The following is a 25,221-nucleotide window of genomic DNA, read 5'->3' as shown; positions in this document are numbered from 1 at the left end:
GGGAGAAGAAATGGGGAGTTCTTTTATATGCACAGACTTTCAGGTTTGCGAGATGAAAAAGTTGTGGCAATTGGTTGCACAACAATGTGAATATATTTAATGGTATTGAACAGTACACTTAAAACTGGTTAAGATGATAAATATTATGTGTATTTTACCACAACTGCAAAAAAATATAGGTTCATTCTGCTAATCATATTTGGCAGTAATAAAGAAGAATATCCTTGAACTAAAAATATATGCTACATTTTGTGAAACAATATTTGAGATGTAGCTTCAAATAAGTATAGAAATACTAAGTCCCCATGTGTAGGTAGAACTGTGGGTTATAAAGTCTGCAATGACAAGTAAAGCAGAAATCCATCCCTCTGAAGTATGGTAACAATTTTCTGAGCCAGTCTCTTGGCTCTAGCTTTTTTATTAGTTTCTTTCTCTCCACAGCCATTCTGAGATTACAGACACCCAGTATGTAACACATAGGTAGCATTTAGAGGGGAAAAATCAAGTGGATTTCTACTTTATATTACACACACAAATTACAGTTGGACTAAATATTTTAATATCAAGCCTGGAACAAACATTTCTGATTGTTTTTTAATATTTAGAACATTTCTAATAAAAAGGGAAATGAAAAATCAAATGTTTAATAGATCAGAAAGCCTACAATATAAGTCCTTCTCCAAATTAAGAAAAAAAATAAGTAAAAGACAAAGATAATATTAGGAAAGATACAGATAATATAACAAAACTTCCATATTCTTAATATACCTAGGATAATAAAAAAATGCATAAGACAGTATTATTCAATGAGGAAAATAACAGATTATTCACAGAAGATATAGAAATTTTCAGTAATAAATTATGAATATTTCAACTGAAAAACAAAAATTAAAAGGTAAACAAATGGAAGTAGCAGTGACTTTTGTTTTTGCTTACCACATGTGCAGATATTTAGAAAGAAAATGATAGTAAGTGCTGATACTATATGTTAAAATTGCTATTCTCCTACATTGTTGGAAGGATTTTATGTTGTATTCAGAGCCTCAAAATCACTGTATTTTTTGATGGTGTATTTTTTATACCATGCAGAATCTCTGCAAGGAAAAAATTAGAATTCTGGGAATATATATATATATATGTGTGTATATATATATGTGTATATATATATATATAAAATGAAATTTTATATATATATATATATATAATGAAATGTATCATAATTTATAATTGCAAAAATTACCAAATAACTTTAAAAACTGGAGTGGCTAATTTCTGTGCCGGTGAAATGAAATTTTATGCAGGATAAATGAATGTTGTGGAATAGCATTTAAGAAAAAAAAATGTGGGGCGCCTGGGTGGCTGAGTCGGTTAAGCCTCCGACTTCGGCTCAGGTCATGATCTCACGGTTCATGAGTTCGAGCCCCGCGTCGGGCTCTGTGCTGACAGCTCGGAGCCTGGAGCCTGCTTCGGATTCTGTGTCTCCCCCTCTCTCTGCCTCTCCCCCACTCACACTGTGTATCTCTCTCTCTCTGTCTCAAAAATAAAGAGTAAAAAAAAATTAAAAAAAAATGTTATACAAGTGTATATATTAAAACCATATATAAATATAGAAAAAAATAAACTTATTGTAAAATAGTGGTGTTTTTAGTGGATTGTCAGATTATGGTTAATTTTTTTTCTCTTTGAAATCTTTTATATTTTCTAAAAAATATATAATTTTATCATAAAATAAATATTTTGAATATTATTAAGTAACTATAGAATTCAGAATTGGAATATGCATTATATACTGAAAAGTTTAAGTTGAGGTTTGTATTCTCATTATATATAACTTGTGAATTCTAACAATATGTTCCATTTTCTATTTTGTCTTACATTGATTGATATTTCTGAGGTACATAAAAGCCTTTGGTGGTACATTTGATTTTCATGCAGCATTCCATTTTCTCACCTTTCAAGATGAAGAATTGAAAACTTAAAAGTTGATTTGAGAAAAGCAGAAAGGAATTAGGATAATATGCTTGGAATTATCAGCAGTGTGATCAACTACCATCTATAAGTATTTATGGGGCAGGGCCCCAGTTAGACCTTGAATCAAGGAGATCAGATAGACCTGGAAGAAGAAAGAGATACAAATATTTGTTTTGTTAAAAATGGGATGTTAAGGTAGGTTCTAGAATTCCTGTGTCTAATGGAAACTGTTCTAAAAATTGGAGCAAGACTGAGACTTCAACTTGATATCAATAGAAAATGATGAAGTATTGAAATTATTTAATTGATCTCCTTTATTTCCATGCCGGGACTTGCTCATTTTCTCCAGTCTACTGTATGGCCTATTATGTTTTCTTGTCGTTATTGGTTTGCAGTTCTTTCTTCTCCACTGGACTTGAGCCTTCTGTAAAAACAGAATCTACCTCTTGTCTTATGATTCTATGACTTAGGACAGTGCTTAGTTCAAAATAGATACCCAATCAATGTGTTCCTTAAGTTCCTTTCCTTCATCTTCCTCCTACCAACTAACATTACTCAGGAATTCTATGTGCCACCCCTTGTAATAAATATTTAACATAAAATATCTTATTTAATCCTCATATCATACCAATTAAATTATTAATGCCCTTCTCCATACCAACCGTGTAGAGAAGAAAGCCAAAGATCAGCCTGGGCAAGAAAGTTGCATGGCTCCTTAAACTTGCAAGCAGACATATGATTAGCTAATGTGAACTGTGAGTCAATGGAGTAGATAAAATATGGGAGCAGATAATGACTTGCAGTGTTTTGTAGAATATTTTGCCCTATTTTCTAAATTGGTGGTGATTATCCAAAATTTATTTTGAAGGATTTTGGCATCTTATGTGAACGAGAAGTCATTCAAATTTTGGCTGAATTTGTGATAAATGCAGGTAAACTCAAATGCTAAAATGTCTGTACCCTACCAATGCGGTGGACAATTTACATTAAAAAAATAGACTCCCTTCAGTGAATGAGTCCACGGTTTTTTCTTGATAACTTAGATTATTTTATAATTTGCATGAAGCAATTTAGATGAAAATGACATGCAAATGATGTTGGTGCATTTGACTTTTAATAGTTCAAACAAAATTAATACCCCCTTTTACTTAAAATTTTAAAACATCCGATTTTATGACATCCAGTTAGTAAGATAATATCAAATATTTTTCCCCAAATAATATGATTGGCTCCATTGATCTTAAACTCTAGAATCTGAAATTCACATGGTAATGTTAAAATGCCACAGCTTGCAGTTCGATTCCATCAAAAAAATGCTTTCAACACATTTTAGTTTTCATAAATCAAAAACTGTGCTCTGAGGCACGTTTGTAACTTTGGATCAACCTGCACAGCTGAGCAAACATTTTCTAATGAATTTCATTAAGAGTTCAAATCTGCATTAGAGATGAACTAAATGGAGAATGTAGCCCTTGAAGAAATAGGATTAGAGTGCTTCTTTCCTCTCCATATCTTCTTCACGAAACTTGCTGCATAGAGTTTCCTGGGAAAAATGTCTTCTGGTTTATGGGTCATTCCAACTGTGCCCTACATTTATCCTACAACTCAAACTCTTAGAATAATGAGAGGTTTCTAAAAAGGAATTCTAATTCAGAATTCAGAGAGCTATGTATGGCTCCTTGCTTATGGGAGAAATGAGAGACAGAAGGTCTAAAGTTATACCTGCCTTGACTATAATTTTACTGAGTAAATAGCTTTCAAATCACATTGTATTTATTCACCTAATAAATAAAGCCACACTTTTGGAATATTTTTCTTCTACTTTCTTTTTGTTGTGTGGTTATATATAATTTGTTAGTAAATGTTTTGTTTTAGAAGAATTTTAGATTTACAGAATTAGTGTAAATATAGCAGAGTTTCCATATGCACCACACCTGGTTTCTCCTATGATTGACAACTTACCTTAGTATTTGTCACAATTAATGAACTGATGTTGATACATTATTATTAAAGTTTATACTCTTTCAGACCTAAGTTTTTTTTTTCTTAGTATATTTTTTTGGTTTGAGGATTCTGTCCCAATGATCACACTACATTTAGGAGTCCTGTCTTCTTAGGATCCCCATGGCTGTGACAGTTTCTTAAATTTTCCTTGTTTTGATGTTTTTTTAGGAGGTCTTGTCAGATATTTTGTAGACAGAGCATTGTACTAATATTGGATGTTTTCTCTCATGGTAAAACTGGGGTAACCTCTTTTGGAGAGAAAGACCCCAAGGGTAAATCAGATTTTCACATCCTATCAAGAGTGACAGTATTAATATGTTATCACTAGTGATGTAAATATTGGTCATCTACCTTGAGATAGTACTTTTCAGGTCTCTCCTGTAAAGTTACTATTTTTTTTGTTCTCCTTTCACATAATGTATCCTTTGGAAGAAATTCACTATATGCAGTTGACCCACACTGGAAGAATGGAGAATTATGCCATAGTTCCTTGAAGGTAGAGTATCTACGTAAATTATTTGCAATTCTTCTGTGGGATATATATATACATACATACATACATATCCCATTTGTTTACTCAAGTATTTATATTAGCATGGACTCATTTATTTATACTTTGAGTTAGTATCCAATATTACTTTGTCTATTTTGTTGTTGTTGTTATTTTTAATTCTTCCAGTTTGGGCTATTGGAACTCTTTCATTTGGCTCCTGTCACCTTTTGACATACTCTGTTGGTTTTTTTGTTTTGTTTTGAAAATGTTCAACATGCTTATTTTCTGATTCAACAAAATGTGCCAGATAGGTTCATCTTGCATGTTTTCTGCCCCGTCCTAGAGTCAACCAATTCTGTAAGGATCTCTGTTTCTTTTATTGGAAGGAAGAAATAGAAATCAAAATATGTGTGTTACGTGTATACATTGCTACTATGGTGTTGTTACTTCTAGGCAAGGGAATTGTGTTTGTAAGTATATACTAACTTGTGTATACATGTACATATACAAACACACATATATACATTTCTATATGTAACCAACTATATATATTATTTTAAGTTAAGCATGGATCTGTAGTAAAGTCTCCAACTCTAATCCTTTACTACATGACTCCCTTTGCTTGTCTGTAACCCCTCACTTGAAAAGTGAGATCATTTAGCCAGATATTTAGGTAATTATTCAAGTATACATGTATAGTGGTATCTGAATTGTTAACTGTATCCATGTAGGAAACAACTTTATCGTTAGTGCTTCTGCAAAATAACTGTGGTCTTTAATCTTACTGATATTATTAATTTCCAAAATTTCTTAGGTCAGCAGCTTATTCTTCTCATTTCCTTGATGGAGTTTCTTTCATACATTGGTAATAAACTGAAATTCTTTTGCCACATTCTGCATTCCATACTGTGACCCCATAATCTCCTAAATAGTTTTTTGTTTTACATAATTTTACTATATGTACTCTAAATTCTGTGGGTTTTGAGAAAAGCTTAATGATGTTTTCTACTTACAGTACCATACAAAATAGTTTGACAGTCTTGAAAAATCCCATGTGTCATGTATTCAAACTTCTCACGAATTCCTAAACTTTTGGCAACCACTGATTTTTTTTTTTATAGCTTTTTCAGAATGTCATTTATTTGAAATAATACAGTATGTAGCTTTTCCAGACTGGCTTCTTTCACTTTGCAATATGTATTAGGTAGAAACTAGACACGAGCAGTGGAAGGAACAGACTGAGGCAGAGTCCTAAGGCCTTGATGGGGAATGATAGAAATATGACCATGAGAAGCCAGCTACACATTAAAATCCCTGCGGTACACCACCCTGAACTTGTGGTTTCTAAGACCCTTGGGGCTGACAGATCAAGAGCCACAGGTGCAGAGCATGCACTGTCCTCCTCCACCTCTGCCCTGGGATAACCTCTCGAGAAGTTCTGCCCCCCAGGAGAAAGGCTGCCATGACAGTTCTGCTACAAACTTTGTAGTGTCAAAAACCCCCCTCCAAACCTGTGGGAGGAGTCCCCCAAATGATTGGAAGCAGCCTCCATCAGAGACCACCCCACCTAGGTCACAGCTCCTCCCAGCCCAGAGACTCCTGGTAACATCCAATTCCAAAACAACCTAGAGGCCATTCCACCTCATGGAATCTGCCTGCTCTCCTATCTTGATTGTGTACTCTTGCTTTAATGAACTTGTGCTTGCTACTTTCCTTCTGGCCCTTTATTGGGGCATGGATCTCACTGTAAATCTCCTGAGGAATCCAAGGACCCAGACCTCCATTCACACAATACAGATTCTCCTACCATTAACATATGCATTTATGTTTCTGTCACATTCTTTTATGGCTTGATGTCTTGTTTTTTGTTTTTTTGTTTTAATCACTGAACAATGTTACATGGATGTGTTAAAGCTTGTGTATCCATTCACATTTTGAAAGACTTTGTGGTTGTTTGCAGTTTTGACATTATAAATAAAGCTTCTGTGAAGATTTATATACGGGTTTTTGTATAGGCATAACTTGAAATCAGTTCAGTATGTGACTGTTAGATGGCAAAGTAAGACTATTTAGAATTTGGCAAGAAACTATCAAACTTCCTATCATTTTGCATTCCTGTTATTAATGAATGTGAATTCCTGTTGCTCATATCCTCACCAGTATTTGACAGTTGACATTGTTGCCGCCTTCTTTTCTTCCTCCTTCTCCTCCTTTCAGTTTTCCCTCTCCTCCTCTTCCTCTTCCTTTGCATTATAGACATCCCTAATGGTTGTGCAGTGATGTATTTTTGCTGTTTTAATTGTAAGTTTCCAAATGACAAATGTTAAGTATCTATTCCCAAGATGTTTGCCATTTTTATAACTTCATTTTGAGATGTTGTTTAGCTATTTTATTTAGATCTTTAAAAAAATATTTATTTATTTATTTATTTATTTATTTATTTATTTATTTATTTATTTATTTTAAGAGAGAGAGAGAATGTGGGGGGGGGGGGGCAGAGAGAGAGGGAGAGAGAGGGTCCCAAGCAGGCTCCATGCTGTCAGTACAGAGTTGGAGGTGGGGCTTGATCTCAGGAACTGCGAGATCATGACCTGAGTGGAAATCCAGAGTCAGATGCTTACCTGACTGAGCCACCCAGGTACCCACTATTTAGATCTTTTAAATCTTAAGAGTTTTTTGAATACTTTGGATACTAGCCCTTTACTAGGTAAGTGATTGGAAACTATTTTATGGCAATCTATAGCTTTTTTCATTCTCTTAATAGTATCTTTCACAGAGCAGAAAATTTAAATTTTAGTAAAATCTAATTATTTTTTCTTTCATGAGTACCACACTGCCTTATTTAAGATAGTTTTATAATAAGCGTAGCTTTATAGTAAGGTAGTTTGAGTTCTCCAATTTGTTCCTTTTCCATGTTATATTGGCTGCTCTAGGTCCTTTGCATTTTCATTAAGAAAAAAATAGAATTAGTTTATTGATATCTAAAAAATAAATTCTGGGATGTTGATTGGAATGCTGTTAAATCCATATATCAAGATTGACATTTTAAAAATATTGAACTTTCTAGTCCATGAACATGAAACATATCCCTCCATATATTTAAATATTGTTTGCTATTATAATAAGTTTTCACTTTGTTTTGAGATTTCCACAGAGGTCCTATATGGTTTCTTGTATTTATACCGGGTTATAGATATGTATGAATAAATACTTTTGGAGGATATACTACTGTAAATGTTATTTAAAAAATTTCAAACTCCTACCTTTCATTGCTGTTACATAAGAAAGCAATTGATTTGTGTATCAACTTTGTATCCTGTGACCTTTCTATATTCACTTAGTCCTAGGAGGTTATTATTGTTAGTTTTTATAAATTATTTGTAATTTTCTGTACATAAAGAAATATTTATACAACCATTTGAAAATAGAAACAATTTCTTTGTTTCCTTTCTAATCTGTGCACCTCATATTTACTTTTCTTGTCATATTGCACCAGCTAGAACATATAGGGTCATGTTCAGTATGAGTAATGAGATAACACATCCTTGACTTACATGTTCCTGATCTTAGGGAACAAGTACCTAATTTTCACAGTAAAGTGGGATTTTAGCTGTAGATATTTTGTAAATGTTCTTTATCAAATTGACAAAGTTACTCTCTCCTGCTAATTTGCTGAGTTTTTTCATGAGTTGGTGTGGGATTTCTCAAACACTTTTTAATGTCAATTGGTAGATTTATGAAATGTGATAAATTGTACTGACTGATTTTCTGATGTCAACTAGCCTGGCACACCTTAAAAAAGGTAAAAAGTTGTGATTGTGTTTTATAATCATTATATATGTTGTTGGATTCTATTTGCTAATATTTTTGGAGGATGTTCTCTGTTTATGTTCATGAGGTATAATGGTCTATAATTTTCCTTCACTGTAATGTGTTTATTTGGATTTGATATTTAGGTGATTATGACCTCACTGAATGAGTTAGAAGGTTCTTCCTTTGCTTCTATTTTCTGGAAAAGGTCCTTAAATGTTTGGTAGAATTTAAAAATGAAACTATTGGGACCTGATGATATCTTTTTTTGGAAAGATTAAATAATTGATTTAATATCTCTCTTTAATACAGGGCTATTCATGTTGTTGTTGTTGTTGTTGTTGTTGTTGTTGTAAAAAGTGTTTCTTTCTTTCAGGTAATTGGCCTGACTTTCATCACAGTTACTGAAATTTTGGACATAGAGTGGTCTATAATAATCCTTTGCATATCTGTGGGATCAGTAATGATGATCCCCTTTTTATTTCTGATTTGCTGATTTGGTATCTTTTTTTTTTTTTATATTTTCAAATAAACAGCTTTTGTTTTTTATTGATTTTTCTCTTTTTCCCCATTTTCAATTTTACTGATTTCTGCTGTAATTTTTATTTGTTCTTCTACCATAGGCTTAAATTGCACTTCTCTCAGTGTTTGCCTAACATGGAAGCTCAGGTTATTGATTTTAGATCTTAACTTCTTTTCTAATGTATATTTAATCCTAAATTTTTCTTCTGTATGCTCCATTCATGAAAAATGTTGGTAAATTGATTTTTCATTTTCACTTCATTCAAAATATTTTAAAATTCCTTTTGAAACTTGTCTTTTGACTGATAAACTCATTATATGTGTGTTGTTAATTTCTAAATGTTGGACTTTTTCCTGCTATCTGTTCGTTATTTCTAGTTTAATTCCTTTGTGATCAGAGAACATACTTTGTATGATTTATTTTTTAAGCTCTCTTCCTAAGGCATGTTTGTGGACTTGAATGTGGTCTGTCTTGGTGAATGTTCTGTGTAAGCTTGAAAAAAATAATTTTGCTACTGTTAGATCTTATAAGTGTCAGATCAGGTTGATTGCTACTGCTATTTACAGTTATACCTCATTGATTTTTTTCCTACTTGGTTATCAGTTACTGTTATTAGTATAAAAATGTAAATTTAAGGTACCATATATATTTGTCTTTCTTATTGCTGTATTATGAAATTAGTGATTTAAAAAATCAGGTAACAGATATAGACGAGTGGCTTGTAGAAAAAAGTAGAAGAAATGAAGTAGATCTGAATGAAATGACATACTGTAAGGAGTCTGTGAATTCAATAATATAATTACATCTTGAGTCACAGCCCTGAATAGAAAAATCATCACTACAAAAATTTTTAGTGATATTGAGTACAAAAAGCCACTCTGTCAGATTGCAAATTAATATGGCAAAAATCTCTAAAGCATTTAGAGAGGAAACAAATTTGTAAGTGAAAGATCAGATTTAAAGTATAGAAATTTAGTATCACTGTATTTGATTCAAGAACATTAAAATCAGAAATAATCACAGTTTTATCATAAGGAACCTTTCTTGGATTGAACAAATGCCTTAATTGAAAGAGTGAAAAATTTAGACACATGCGAGGAAAAAGTCTGTTCTGAGGAAATTAGCTTTTTTGTGTTTTCAAGGTTTGTTTTTGTTTTTAACCTCATACTTTTATTTGTGAACTCCTAATACTGTCTTCCAGTGGAATATTCTGTAATGTTACTCCAATGAACATAGTAAAATCAAAGTCACAGGTCAATAGAGTGTGAACTTCCAATCATTTCATCAGGGAGGTGGGGAGAGTAAGGTGGGGGTGGGGAGGATAAGAAAAGAGAAAGACCTGAAATGCTATACTTTATAAATTTGTAAAGGGAACAGCAACGTCACTGAACTGAAATCAATGGGTGCCACTAAAAATGACTTCCCTGAAAATCTGTATAAAGAGGAGTTTACAAGCCAATAAGGAAATGAATAAAAACAAATAAAGAATCAAAATATAATTAGTTAAAATGACAGATACTGAGAAGCAAAATTATGGAATCTCAGAACTATGTGTAAAAAAGAATCCTAGTAAGATTCAAAATATTTGTGGTAGGTAATCAATCTGTGAAAATTATAATAATAATTGCCATAAGAAAAATAAAAGAGAATAAAGAGGAGAAATTGAGGCAAAAATTAGCCAGCTCAGATTTAACCAACTAGAAACAATGCAGGAGGGGGATAGGAGTATAGTATTGTGTCAGTTTCTTTATTTCACTGGGTAGAAGGCAATAAAAAAATTAACATGATGAGTTAGAGAAGTAGAGATTCAAGTGTGAAAATATGGCTTCAAGTATAATGCACAAAAGTAACATATCACTACATGGCTTCCAAATTATTTTAAAAAATACTGAACAAAAATAAGGATCTCTGTTGGCAAATAACTTCTTTTTTAAAAATATAAAATAAAACTGTAGGGATTGTATGTAGAAGGAGGAGGCAAAGATGAAAAAGAGAAAGGATAGCGAAAGGAGCATAAGTAGTAGGAGTAGAAGGTAGTAGAGGAAGAAGAGGAAAGGTGGAGAAATATAAAACTATAGCGAGAAAGGTGTGTTAGGACAATAAGTATATTGTACATGTGTCAAATTATTCTCTTAAAATTTGTATTTCAGAAATAAAAAATAGCAAATGTAATCAGTTATATGTTCTCTGCTTTTGGAAGACATAAAGCAACTACTTAGCAACATGGGATATGCAACAAGTTATAAAAAACAATATAAGTAAAAACATAAGTACTTTGTGGCTTACACATGAATTATAATTAAAATTCTAGACAATAACGTAATATTTGAGAATGCAAATGAGGTAGGAGATTATTACTTAAGTGGTATAAAGTTAAGTTTGAGTATGTAGTGATTATACTGTAAAATTGGGCGTAAAAATTCTGAAATGTATCTGAACTATGGAAAATTCAAACATGTATGTGTCATAATGTAAAAATGTAGTAATATTTCTATTTTTAAGTTTTATTGAGATACAATTCAAATACCATGAAATTTGTCCATTTAAGTATACAATTTGATGTTTTTAGTATATTTCTAAGTCATGTATCTATCACTACAATTAGTTTTAATATTTTCATAGCCCCAAAAAAGAAACCCAATACCCATTAGCATTCACTCCCCATTTCCAGAAACTCCCACTCCTACCATAGTCCTAAACAACTGCTAATCCACTTCTGTCTCTATAGATTTACTTATATGGGACAATCTATATAAATGGTGTCATACAATATATTGCCCTTTGTGACTTGATCCTTATCATCCATGTTGTAGCATGTAACAATTTTTCTTTCTTTTTAATTGTCTAATAATTCATTTGAGCCCTTTTCACTTTTTGGCTATTATGAATGATACTACTATGAACTTATAAATACTTTTTTGTTGTTTTGGTATGGTTGCATGTTTCATTTCTCTCGGAGTGGAATTTCTTGTTCCTATGGTGACTCTATGTTTACCTATTTGCAGAACTACCATGGAGGGGTTTTTGTTGTTGTTGTTGTTGTTGTTTTAAGTGGCTGTATCTACCCAGCAATACATGGTGCTTCCAATTTCTCCATAGCCTTGTCAGCACATGTCATTATCTTTGTTTTGTTTTAGCCATTATAGTGGGTATGAAGTGACATCTCACTGTGGTTTAGAATTGCATTTCCCTAGTGGCTAATGATGTTGAGCACCTTTTCATATGCTTATTGGTCCCTTGTCTATCATCTTTGTAGAAAGGTCTATTCAGATTTTTGTCCATTTCAATGATTTATGTTATTGAGTTGTTTATCATGTTTATATAGTCTTAGGGCAAATATTTTCTTTCTGTGGGTTTTCTTTTTCATGGTAATGTTCTTTGAACTACAGAAGTGTTTTTTAAAAACTTTCATGAGATCCAGTTTCTCTGTTTTTATTGTTATTACTTGTGCTTTTGATGTCCTATCTAAGAAACCAAACTAACCCAAATCACAGCGATTTATTCCTTGGTGTTTGCTTAAGAATTTTATAGTTTTTTAGCTGTTAGGCCTATGTCATATTTTGGTTAATTTTTGTATATGATAAAAGGTATGGGTCCAACTTCATACCTTTGCCTTGGTTATCTTGTTCCAACCCAGTTTGTTGAAAGAACTATATTTAAACCTTGCATTATCTTGGCACCCTTATCAAAATCATTGAAGTATAAGTTTAAGGTTTCTTTCTTTCAGGGCTCTCATTGCTATCTATTCATTTAGCATTATATCAGTAATTCACTATCTTGATTATTATACATTTGTAGTAAGTGTTGAAATTGTGAAGCATGAGTACTTCTCTGTTCTTCTTTTTCAATATTATTTTATTATTTTCATAATTTTGTATTTATATTATTTTGGATATACTGGGTCCCTTTATTTTCATGTAAATTTAAGGATCATCTTGTCAGTTTCTGCAAAAAAGGAAGTTGAAGTTTTAATAGGCTTTGCATTGAATTTGAAGATCAATTTGAGGAGTATTGGGATCTCAACAATAGTAAGTCTTCTAGTCTTGTGTATAGGATATCATTCCATTTAGCTAGATCTTATTTCCTTCAACAATGTTTTATAACTTTAGTGTAGTTTCTTATACTTGTTATGTTTAATTTATTCTTAACATTTAAAAATATTACTGTGTATATGTTTGCTTTCTAATTTCATTTTGGATTTAGCTGAGCACTCTGACAATCTTTTCTCCTGATCTCCCATTAAGCTTCCAGCAAATCTGCATCGTTGGTATCAAACCCAGATGTTAGCCTCCATTAATTGCTAGCTGATTGCTTTATTGTTGACGACCATGTCTTGGTTATAAATTGTTTCACAACTTGATATGATTAAAGTTGAATTACTTGGTAAGATCTATGGAGTGGTTAGTTTTTGGTGCTTGTTCACACCCCACCCTGGGAAGAACCTCTGAGTATACAGCAGAAGGGAGCATGTTTGGGGTGTTGAAGGCAGGAACTTGATCTTCCCCAGCTGCCTTACATATCTCTTTCCTGTGGAGAGGAGCTGCTTCTAGGGGTGGGTGGGGGTGGGGAGGAGTGAGAACTGCCCAGTGTGGACCTCCTTTAGTGCAGAAATGGGGGGATGGGCTCTGCCATGTTCAGTGGCTGCCAAATTTATTGTTTCTGCCCAAGGAAGCTAGAGATTAGAACTGACACTTGACTGGCAAGATTATCAGAGCAACTGTCCTGCAACACACAAGTCGGCAGAAAAGGGGGATTCCACTTTTCACCAGCTGCCCCACTGGATCCATACTAGAATTTGAAGATAGGATGATAGCACCATTGTCCCACTGCTACTACCCACTTGATATAAGCCTTCTACAGTGAGGAGAATATAAGGAGTAATGGGATCTTCTTGTGTTCATCAGCCTAATCTATCCAGAATAGCTTTTCTACCCATGGAGCTGGAGGACAGTCACTGGCAGAACTGTGAGTAGATGGTGGAAGCCTCTAGATCAAGTGCCAAGGCTGTGCGTATTAAGCCCAATAGATATTTTGTTAAATTTGGCCAATTTTGTTAAATTATTGCATGCTCTTTAATAAATCCCCAAAGACATTAAATAATTGTTATTGCCAATTTTTATATCTGTTTAATAGATACCTTACCAGTGGGAGAGGTTTCCCCAAGTTCCTCAAACTGTCATTCTGGAAGTCTTACTTCTTCATAGGATTTTCAGTTAAACATTTGAAAACCAGTAGTATAAGTAGATATATAAACACGTGTGCACGCATGTTTGTGCACACACACACATGCAAACACACCCCACACCTAACAGTGACAGGACTATTTTGGAAGAAATATCTCTGAGATGTTAGGAGCCTTACTTTGTTTTTCCAATGTTAGTATACCCTGAAGGAGAAAGTGGCAAATTTCCAAAACTTTGGAGCAGAATATAGCATAGGTTTGGGACACTGAGATATTCTAGAAATTGGAACATGCCTTTTGAAATGTGAGATTTTTAGTACCTCAACAGTTACCATAGTGGTGGATGCATCTAATCCCCATGGATTTTGAGACTTAAGTAGCAAATAATGCCTAAGTTTCTGATACTAGCCCAACTTCAACAATGCCAACTGTTCTACCAGTAGATAAATTACACATATTTTAACAAAAAAAATGATTCTAAAGAAAAGACAATAGCCAAAAATACCTCATAAAAAATTAGGGGAGAGGAGACAAAGATGATAATAATGAAAACTAACATCATGATGTTTACTCCTTCCCTCAGGCAAAAGAATGAACAGAGACATTTGTGAGATGATTCCATTAGCTAGAAAATAGTTTGCATTTGGCAAGGAATCATTGTGTTTATAATGCTTAGAATCCAGCTATTAATTTTGCTGTATAGTATTATAAAAACTGGTATAAATCATAAGAAACATTATAATAAAAGCTTAATATGGGAATGTCTGTGAAGCCATATAGAAGTGAGTGTCTGTGTATGTTTGTGTATGTGAAAATACTAATTACAAAAGTATTTTTGAAAAATGGAACACAATTGTAACTATAGTAAGTGTGAAATTAAGTCACATGCTTAAAATTATAGTAGAGTGAAATCCAATTAGTGACAAAAAGAGTTAATTAAAAAGCAAAATAAGGTATACCAAACACCATAAAGATAAAGATACCAGAAACAATGAGTGTTAAATGTTACGCGAGTTCACCTTGATAACATCTTAACCTTGAGGGAGAATAGCTGCATTATGGAAACAAAAAGCGGTCCTTCATAGTTGAATTCTAGTGAATCAATGAAGAGTTTGTTGAGAGAGATGTAGGTGTAAGCACTTGAGAGTTCTAGAAAGTAACATTTTTTCAGTGTGTAAAAGTTAAGCCATTAAGTAACTTAAGCATGAAGATGACAATTAGATTTGCACTAAAAATACCACAACATTCCTGCTTACCACTGGGAATAGTGTGGAAAGGGACCAGAGTATAAGCAGGAAGATGAAGACTGTTTTGATAGTTCATGTGTCCTATGTATTGGTGCATTGGACTAGGGTGGTAGCAATAGGTCTGTAAGGAAATAAATAAATCTGAGAGGTATTTGGGAGGAGATTTGAGAAATGAGCTTTAAAAAAAAGAAATCGTGGCATGCAGATTGCTGGTTTGAACAACTAATTGAAAAGTAGTTGTAACTTCTGATACAGGATATTGAGAAAAGAAAAAGACCAGTTTTAGAAAGGAGCATAAAAATTTTAGCTTGAGACATTGTTAGTTTGGAGTATTTATAAGGAGAAAAATTAAAGAATATGAAGAACTAGTAGAATATTCAGATCAGAGTTCAAGAGAGCTCAAAGCCTAAGATGGATATTTAAGAGATGGTGGTGATGGAGTTTAAACCATTGGAGTAGGTAAGATCTTGTAGGTAGGAATATTTATATAGTTGGGTTGGGGGATAAGGCAGACAGAGGAAAGGAAAAGAGAAAAGAAAAGCATGGGGGGCACAAAAAAGGACTAGAGATATTTCAATTTTTAAATATCAGCTGACAGAGAAGGTGACCATGGAAATGGAAAGAAACAACCCGCGTAGTACAAAAATGTCACAATACTATGGTTTTATAGTGTTTGAGGGTGAGAGTACTTTTAGAAGGATATGATTAGTATTGGTACTGTCTGGCCAAGTAATGAAGGAGTTGAAAAGCGTTGAGTGGATTAGTGACTTGGAAGCTATTACTATCTTGGAATAAGATATTTTGGAGCCATATACAATTTAGATTACATTTAAATTTTTAGCAAAATGTCAATGAAAAAGGAGGCTAGCAGTATAAGATTCAGCATTTTCTATGCTTTTCATGACTTGTCTTCTAAAATCTTTGTAATAAAATCAAAACCAAAGTAGGTGTCAAGTCACAATTGCTGACTCTGCTTTGACAGGGTGAAATTAGCATTACACCAAAACAGGAATGGAAAAGAAGAGTCAGAAGCACAGTTGGACTTCCTGTGTAATGGAGATCCTGTATGATGTCCCATCTATTTTGTTCCTCCAGCCTCAACATCTTAATAGGAAAAGAGATTACTGGGCAAAATAAAAACTTTAAAAAGTCCACTGATAAAATGATAGGAGTGGGATTATTTTTTGCAGTATATAAAAATGAATCACACATGGAATACATAAAACAAGTAAGTGTATAGTGCCCTGAACTATGGACCTTAAAGGTAGCTACATTAAAGTTTTTAACAAAACTATTCCCAGTTATAATTTGTATTATTCTTATTTACATTTTCTTTGAGTACTAGTCAATGCAATTATAGGAAACTTATGTAAGAGTTAAGTATTAGAAGAGTTTTTCCCATGCTACAGGTGATAGGATTATCTACATTAAAAGTACATAATCAGCTAAACAGGTATCAGAAATAATAAGTTTTAAACCAGCCCTACAAGAGATGCTAAGGGGGATCCTGTGACACAAAGTACCAGAGACATCACTGCAAGCATAAAACATACAGACATCACAATGACTCTAAACCCATATCTTTCTATAATAACACTGAATGTAAATGGACTAAATGCACCAACCAAAAGATATAGGGTATCAGAATGGATAAAAAAACAAGACCCATCTATTTGCTGTCTACAAGAGATTCATTTTAGACCTGAGGACACCTTCAGAATGAGAGTGAGGGGATGGAGAACTATTTATCATGCCACTGGAAGTCAAAAGAAAGCTGGAGTAGCCATACTTATATCAGACAAACTAGACTTTAAATTAAAGGCTGTAACAAGAGATGAACAAGGGCATTATATAATAATCACAGGGTCTATCCATCAGGAAGAGCTAACAATTATAAATGTCTATGCGCCAAATACCGGAGCCCCAAAATATATAAAACAGTTACTCATAAAAATAAGCAACCTTATTGATAAGAATGTGGTAATTGCAGGGGACTTTAACACTCCACTTACAGAAATGGACAGATCATCTAGACACACGGTCAATAAAGAAACAAGGGCCCTGAATGATACATGGATCAGATGGACTTGACAGATATATTTAGAACTCTGCATCCCAAAGCAACAGAATATACTTTCTTTTTGAGTGCACATGGATCATTCTCCAAGATAGATCACATACTGGGTCACAAAACAGCCCTTCATAAGTATACAAGAATTGAGATCATACCATGCATACTTTCGGCCCACAATGCTATGAAGCTTGAAATCAACCACAGGAAAACGTCTGGAAAACCTACAAAAGCATGGAGGTTAAAGAACACTCTACTAAAGAATGAGTGGGTCAACCAGGCAATTCGAGAAGAAATTAAAAAATATATGGAAACAAACGAAAATGAAAATACAACAATCCAAACGCTTTGGGACGCAGTGAAGGCAGTCCTGAGAGGCAAATACATTGCAATCCAGGCCTATCTCAAGAAATAAGAAAAATCCCACATACAAAATCTAACAGCACACCTAAAGGAAATAGAAGCAGAACAGCAAAGGCAGCCTAAACCCAGCAGAAGAAGAGAAATACTAAAGATCAGAGCAGAAATAAACAATATAGAATCTAAAAAAACTGTAGAGCAGATCAATGAAACCAAGAGTTGATTTTTTGAAAAAATAAACAAAATTGATAAACCTCTAGCCAGGCTTGTCAAAAAGAAAAGGGAGATGACCCAAAGAGATAAAATCATGAATGAAAATGGAATTATGACAACCAATCCCTCAGAGATACAAGCAATTATCAGGGAATACTATGAAAAATTATATGCCAACAAACTGGACAACCTGGAAGAAATGAACAAATTCCTAAACACCCACATGCTTCCAAAACTCAATCAGGAGGAAATAGAAAGCTTGAACAGACCCATCACCAGCGAAGAAATTGAATCGGTTATCAAAAATCTCCCAACAAATAAGAGTCCAGGACCAGATGGCTTCCCAGGGGAGTTCTACCAGACGTTTAAAGCAGAGATAATACCTATCCTTCTCAAGCTATTCTAAAAAATAGAAAGGGAAGGAAAACTTCCAGACTCATTCTTTGAAGCCAGTATTAACTTTGATTCCTAAACCAGACAGAGACCCAGTAAAAAAAGAGAACTAAAGGCCAATATCCCTGATGAATATGGATGCAAAAATTCTCAATAAGATATTAGCAAATCTTATTCAACGGCATATAAAAAGAATTATTCACCATGATCAAGTGGGATTCATTCCTGGGATGCAGGGCTGGTTCAACATTCGCAAATCAATCAACGTGATACATCACATTAATACATAAAAGATAAGAACCATATGATCCTGTCAATCGACGCTGAAAAGGCCTTTGACAAAATTCAGCACCCTTTCTTAATAAAAACCCTCAAGAAAGTCGGAATAGAAGGAACATACTTAAACATCATAAAAGCCATTTATGCAAAGCCCACAGCTAACGTCATCCTCAATGGGGAAAAACAGAGCTTTTTCCCTGAGATCTGGAACACGACAGGGATGCCCACTCTCACTGCTGTTGTTTAACATAGTGTTGGAAGTGCTAGCATCAGCAATCAGACAACAAAAGGAAATCAAAGGCATCAAAATTGGCAAAGATGAAGTTAAACTTTCACTTTTTGCAGATGGCATGATCTTATACATGGAAAATCCGATAGACTCCACCAGAAGTCTGCTAGAACTGATACATGAATTTAGCAAAGTTGCAGGATACAAAATCAATGTACAGATATCAGTTGCATTCTTATACACTAATAATGAAGCAACAGAAGGACAAATAAACTGATCCCATTCCCAATTGCACCAAGAAGCATAAAATACCTAGAAATAAATCTAACCAAAGATGTACAAGATCTGTATGCTGAAAACTATAGAAAGCTTATGAAGGAAATGGAAGAAGATAGAAAGAAATGGAAAAACATTCCGTGCTCATGGGTTGGAAGAATAAATAGTGTCAAAATGTCAATACTACCCAAAGCTATCTACACATTCAATGCAATCCCAATCAAAATTGCACCAGCATTCTTCTCAAAGCTAGAACAAGCAATCCTAAAATTCATATGGAACCACAAAAGGCCCCGAATAGCCAAAGGAATTTTGAAGAAGAAGACCAAAGCAGGAGGCATCACAATCCCAGACGTTAGCCTCTACTACAAAGCTGTAATCATCAACACAGCATGGTATTGGCACAAAAACAGACACATAGACCGATGGAATAGAATAGAAACCCAGAACTAGACCCACAAATGTATGGCCAACTCATCTTTGACAAAGCAGGAAAGAACATCCAATGGAAAAAAGACAGTCTCTTTAACAAATGGTGCTGGAAATAAGCCCTACAGAGAAAGACAGACAGATACCATATGTTTTCACTCTTATGTGGATCCTGAGAAACTTAACAAAAACCCATGGGGAAGGGGAAGGAAAAAAAAAAAAGTTAGAGTGGGAGAGAGCCAAAGCATAAGAGACTGTTAAAAACTGAGAACAAACTGAGGGTTGATGGGGGGTGGGAGGGCGGGCAGGGTGGGTGATGGGTATTGAGGAGGGCATCTTTTGGGATGAGGACTGGGTGTTGTATGGAAACCAATTTGAGAATAAATTTCATATATTGAAAAAAAAAAGTAATGTGTTTCAGTCAAGTTTTTGTTGTGCAATAAATACACAAATATCATGGATTTTTTTTTCTGTACCAGAGTGCTAGTAAGGGTAATGATGTGGAATAATATATTTTTCACAGCAGTGAGAAAAATGTAAAAAAAACAAAAACTAAAACTTTTTTCTGGGGTTGAGTATGTATAGATTGTGAATGGAATGGTTTGGTCCAGTTTTTTGTTTCTTCCTTTCTAAATTTCTGCAGATTTTAAGATCCACGATTTATATAAGGGTTTAGAATCATAGCAGGCCTTTATACTGCATTGTCATACAATTGAGGACCTGAAGAGCAGCTAAAATAATTCACGCCATGGTTCAGACTAGCTCAACAAAGCAGAATATTAAGATTGCAAGCCAAAGCTTTTTATGAAATTCTTTGCTCTGTGCTTCGCTTACTATTGCTGAATAACAAAGTATACCAAATCTTAATCGGTTCAACTACAACATTTATCGTATCACAATTTTTGTGCAAGAATTTGGCATCAGCTTAACTGAACAGTTTTGGCATTGGCATCAAGTGCTGAAAGCCTCAATAAAAAATACACGATACTGGAACTTCAGCAAATGGCTGGTGGACTGAATTATGATGTTAACCTAGTAAGCCAAGTTCTAGCTTTTATTTTCTAGTATGATAAATTTGAATCAAAGCATAGGTAAAGTTGGGATTCAAATGGAAATTTCAGTCTTAGGTATTTCTCAATGGAGTGGTGCTAAGTTGTTTAGGACATCAGAAATTGTTTAGAACCAGTGCCAAGTCTCTCATGAATATCACTTTTATAGAGCTTAATGTGAAATAAAACTGTTAATGCACCAGCCCCGTACTACCAAATATTTAAAATATAAAAAATAAATAAATAAAAACAAGCTAAATCCTAGCCCTCAACAAGCTTCCCAGCAAAATTTATGTCCCAGAATATAAATTTGGTGGTATTTAGGAGCCTAGCAGAGACTCATATTTATTAAATAAATAAATAAATAAATAAATAAATAAATAAATAAATAAAATTAGATTTATTTATAAATTTATTTATCAAAACAGCAGTCTATTTCAGAGTCCATGCCTTTTGCATTTAAACTAAATTGACGTAAACATTTGATCTATGATACTTTATCTTGAGGGATATTTCCACATGTGCAAATTATCTCTTAGAAAACGAAAGTAATCAAATCACTTAGTTTTAGTTTTACTTTTGAATACCACAATTGTACCAAAAGAGAGCTGTCTTGAGAATGTGCTGCTTTATTAATCCCAGACCACATTACTAATTAAGACACATTGTCCAGTGTCTTCCCTAAAAGCAGTAACGTAAGCCAACATTTTTTTTTTATATTGGTCTGTTTGGCTATCAGTATCTCATTTTTCATTTTATATGTATCTAATCTGTCTCTTAAGATTTCTCATTTGTCTTAAGGAAAACTCTTTCCACTTTTAGTTTGTGTCTTCTGCGTTCCTTTTCGTTTTTATTCTGACAGTACGACAGAATGCACTCTAGTTTCCCGTTGATGTATTGGTTTCCAGGGGCAGTGCTTTAATTTCAGGCATTTTAAATTGCTTTCTTATCCTTCGGGTTTGCAATAGTTTCATGAGTATGTTAACTAACTTGACTTAAGAAATTGGCATATTTTCACAACAATAAGAGTGAGCCATCAGTTCTTTTTGTGTTTTAATAAAATCAGACACCTTTTCATGGGAAAACTTATGTTTGGCTCTCATACATAGTTTATAAACCTAGAATTCATGTGAGACCATATAGGACCCTGATTCCTAAGTCTGGGGACAACCACATGCATCTAAGTTTGAATATTTACTATTCCTGTCCTTGCTTTTAATCCCAAATGGAAGTCGAGGTAGCTTATCCAGTGTTGTCTACTTAGCATTAAGTTAAAGCTAGAAGCTCACGCCTAAATGCTCTGTGGGACTTATTGAAATCAACAGCTTTAAAAAAAAGAAAAGTAGGACATGTTATTTTGTTCAACATTGCGTCAGGAAGATTGCATTCAGCTTCAGCATCTCCTGCAATAAAAGGTAAAGCTAAATATAGCCAATAGAATATCAAGAGCTCATACTGCAAAGGCCATGGCTATTTATCTACATCCACCGGTGAGATCCCCAGGCCATTTGAATAAGGTTCAGCAGGGCACACCTCAGTTGAAGTTTTAGACTTCTTACACACCTCTCCAAAGAGAAGCAGAGCTACTTGTAATAAATTTGTCTAGAGAAGGAAAGTTGGTTGAGTGCAAAGGCAGGCTGACTCCTGGAAAGTAGGGAGAAAAGGGTGATTGATTAACCATCATTTACTTTTATGCAAACAAAGTCAAAGAAAAGGAATATATGATTATGTTAAGTCAGAGCAGGGAAAAATAACAGAATGATAGAGTATATTTTTAGGGTAGATCAAGAAAATATATTAATGGAATTTAAACAGAGAGAGTGCTGTCTTTTTAGGATCATATTTCCTGACACATAATAAGTGTTTAATACATTCTAGTATTTTTAAAATATACACCAATATGAGAATCTGTTTTTATTTTTAGTCAAAGTCACAAAAATAATTTATATTCTGTAGTTTCCTATACCTTGTGTGACCCTGTTATTGTCTATCTTGGCTAGAAACACTGACTCTTTAACTCGAAGGTAAGAAAAATGAATTTCTGAACAAACTTAAAAAAAATTCAGCAGTGACACTAGCCTTGCATTATCTTAACTGTCAAAGTCACTGAAAACTAAAATTCATAGGTGAAACACAGACATGTTTATCATGTCTGTCTCTGCCTTTGTTATTTTCTGCCTTCTCTAATGTCATGTATTTAATAAATACCGCCTGTCAAATGGTATGCTGTGGAGTCCTCAGTACAATCTCAGTATAATAGTAATTGCGAAGTCTAATCTAGAATACCTTTACCCGTTTTTGGACAATATACTACGAAAAATGATGTAGAAGTTAAAATGATTATCTAATTGGAAAATATCATATTGACCAATCCTGAACAAATATCATCATTTATAATATCACTCAAAAGATACAAATTGCAGACTAAAATAAACATAAAATAACTATAGTATAAACTGTTTCAAAAATCTAGTCTTATTGCTACTGGTCTATCGGAAATATGACTACACGCTTTCAAGCAATTGAGAGAGAGAGAGAGAGAGAGGACTGACTCCTAACGTATTAGAATGGTTTTGCATTTTTGGCTGTTTCCCCATGTTGACTAAGAATTAGAGAAAAAAGATCCAAGTTAGTATAAGTCAGATGTTGTCTGAGGAAAAACTTGAAATTACATTCACCTATATTAGGAAACTAAGAATCAATAGAGAGATAGAGATGTAGAGGTTAAGGGCATAGGTCCTGAGATGAAGAGTCATACATAGTTCAAATCCTGGCTATTCCACTTGTAATCTCTGTGTGGTGTGCAAATCACCTCTCTGTGCCTTAGTTTCCTTATCTGTATGTTAATAGTATCTGTCTCAGTATAGTTTTTATGGTGTATATGATATGTCCATAACATATTTAATCATATCTAAGTGTCTGCCCTAATTTTTAGTGATAGTTCATTTTTATCCTGTTCTCTGCAGCAAAGATGGTACAGGAAGCTCACATGTTTGGGCTGAGTTCTTAGTCCTGGTGAAATAACACAGTTCGACTATGCTGGGTTCATAGGCTACCACTGATCAGCACCCTAGTGCACTACTTTGGTAGGTCCCCCTTTGTTACTCTTAACAAAATTACTGCTTAAGTGGTTGTGAATTTTATTGAGCACTGAGAGATATTTTCTGATATATAATTATATAGCAAAGACCTCACCCATCTCCTTAAAAAGTCTTTGATTCTCACTAACCATCAACACTTACAATGTGCTAGTTACATCATCTGCTTTTTTAAACAACTTTTATATATATCTTTTATTTAGAGAATCTTTTTTTCTTTTTTCTCAGAATACACTTATATTTGCTTTCTAGTTATTCAGATACGTACAGATCTTACCTTCAGAACTATATTAATTCAACTTAACAGAATAACAATATTTATTGAAACCATTCAAATGACAAAAAATACAGACAGTGGCTGTGAAGTGCCTTTTTACCCATGATACTCTTACTTAATTTTAAATGTTGACCTGTGTGAATGGGAGAAAAGGAGTTCCTAATACTTTTTTCCCCTCCTTTCCTCCTATTACTTTATATTAATTGGTATTCATTGGAGGTATAGTTGGCTATATAATTTACGGGGCCCAGTACAAAGTGAAAATGCAGGACCCTGGTTTGGGGCAGGGAATCAGTGTCTTTTTCTCCAGAGCTCACCACCCTAACCCTTCAGACCTCCAAAGGATTGCAGATTCCATGCTGGGATGCACTCAGTATCTGGATGGGGAATGTGTGAAGAGTTCCCCATCAAATCCCCTTGGAAGGTACTATTCAGCTAACTGCGAGAGTCAGGGAGGCTGCAAACTTGCCCAGCCCCAGACACTGCAAGGCTCTCACTTAAATCTGATCCTACCCATTGCAGTCCTGCATTGTCTAATAGGACTCATTTATAAAACACCAATTCAAAGATAATTTTTAAATGATGTCTATAGAACATGAAACCCCAAGTGTAGGGCCTTTTTAAGTGCTGGACACTGTGCAACTTTACTCATCAATGGAGCCAGTCCTGATTAGAGGAATTGATAGAGAGTTCAAATATAATTCCTTTGGAAGAATTACACTGCTGTCCATATTTAATGCTGATTTCTGCTCATGAAGATAAGGGGAGCTCAACATTTCTCTAGTAGATGCCCCTTGAGACCTTAAACTCAGATTATAGAAGATGAACTGGAAATTCTTCATGAGGCTAGCTGCCTAAATAGAAACACTGGGGGATATAAAAATGTTTAACAGATACAGTGGAAGAATATGATATTCCAGATCAAGTAAATGGTATTATAAAAATACCAGGGAAAGGAAAGATAAAATATATTTTGGAAGAAAAGGAATGTTGACATATAATTATGGATTAAAGAAGAAAGGTGGGGAAATAGTGGAAGTAGGATTGAAAATAAATTAGCACTTGATTGTAAATGCTTAATATTTAAATTGAAAAAAAATGTTTGAAATTCAAAAGCAATCTGTTAAAGGGAAATGATCTATACTAGTATTGATGGGTACAGATTTTAATTTTATTGACAAGAATTTTCTTCCCTGATGATGATTTTGAATTAACTCAAAACTACTTCATGTTCACAAGTTTATCTGCTAAATTTCAAACTGTCAAGGAGGACTGTATTAAAAATGGGGAAAACTAGGAAATAGGAACCTGAATACT

The 25,221-nt window shown here is 33.9% G+C and overlaps 1 long non-coding RNA gene across 1 annotated transcript in view; it reads right to left on the bottom strand.

The window, feature by feature from the left end:
• The window catches only part of LOC121034772 (uncharacterized), a 66,168-nt gene that overhangs the window by 5,591 nt on the left and 35,356 nt on the right, over positions 1-25,221 (bottom strand). The window lies entirely within an intron of this gene.

The sequence above is a fragment of the Herpailurus yagouaroundi genome, unplaced genomic scaffold (genome assembly GCF_014898765.1).
Source record: "Herpailurus yagouaroundi ecotype Mexico unplaced genomic scaffold, PumYag 160, whole genome shotgun sequence".
Taxonomy (NCBI): Eukaryota; Metazoa; Chordata; class Mammalia; order Carnivora; family Felidae; genus Herpailurus; species Herpailurus yagouaroundi.
Note: the sequence above shows the minus strand (reverse complement) of the source record. Positions and strands in the feature narration are given on the sequence as shown.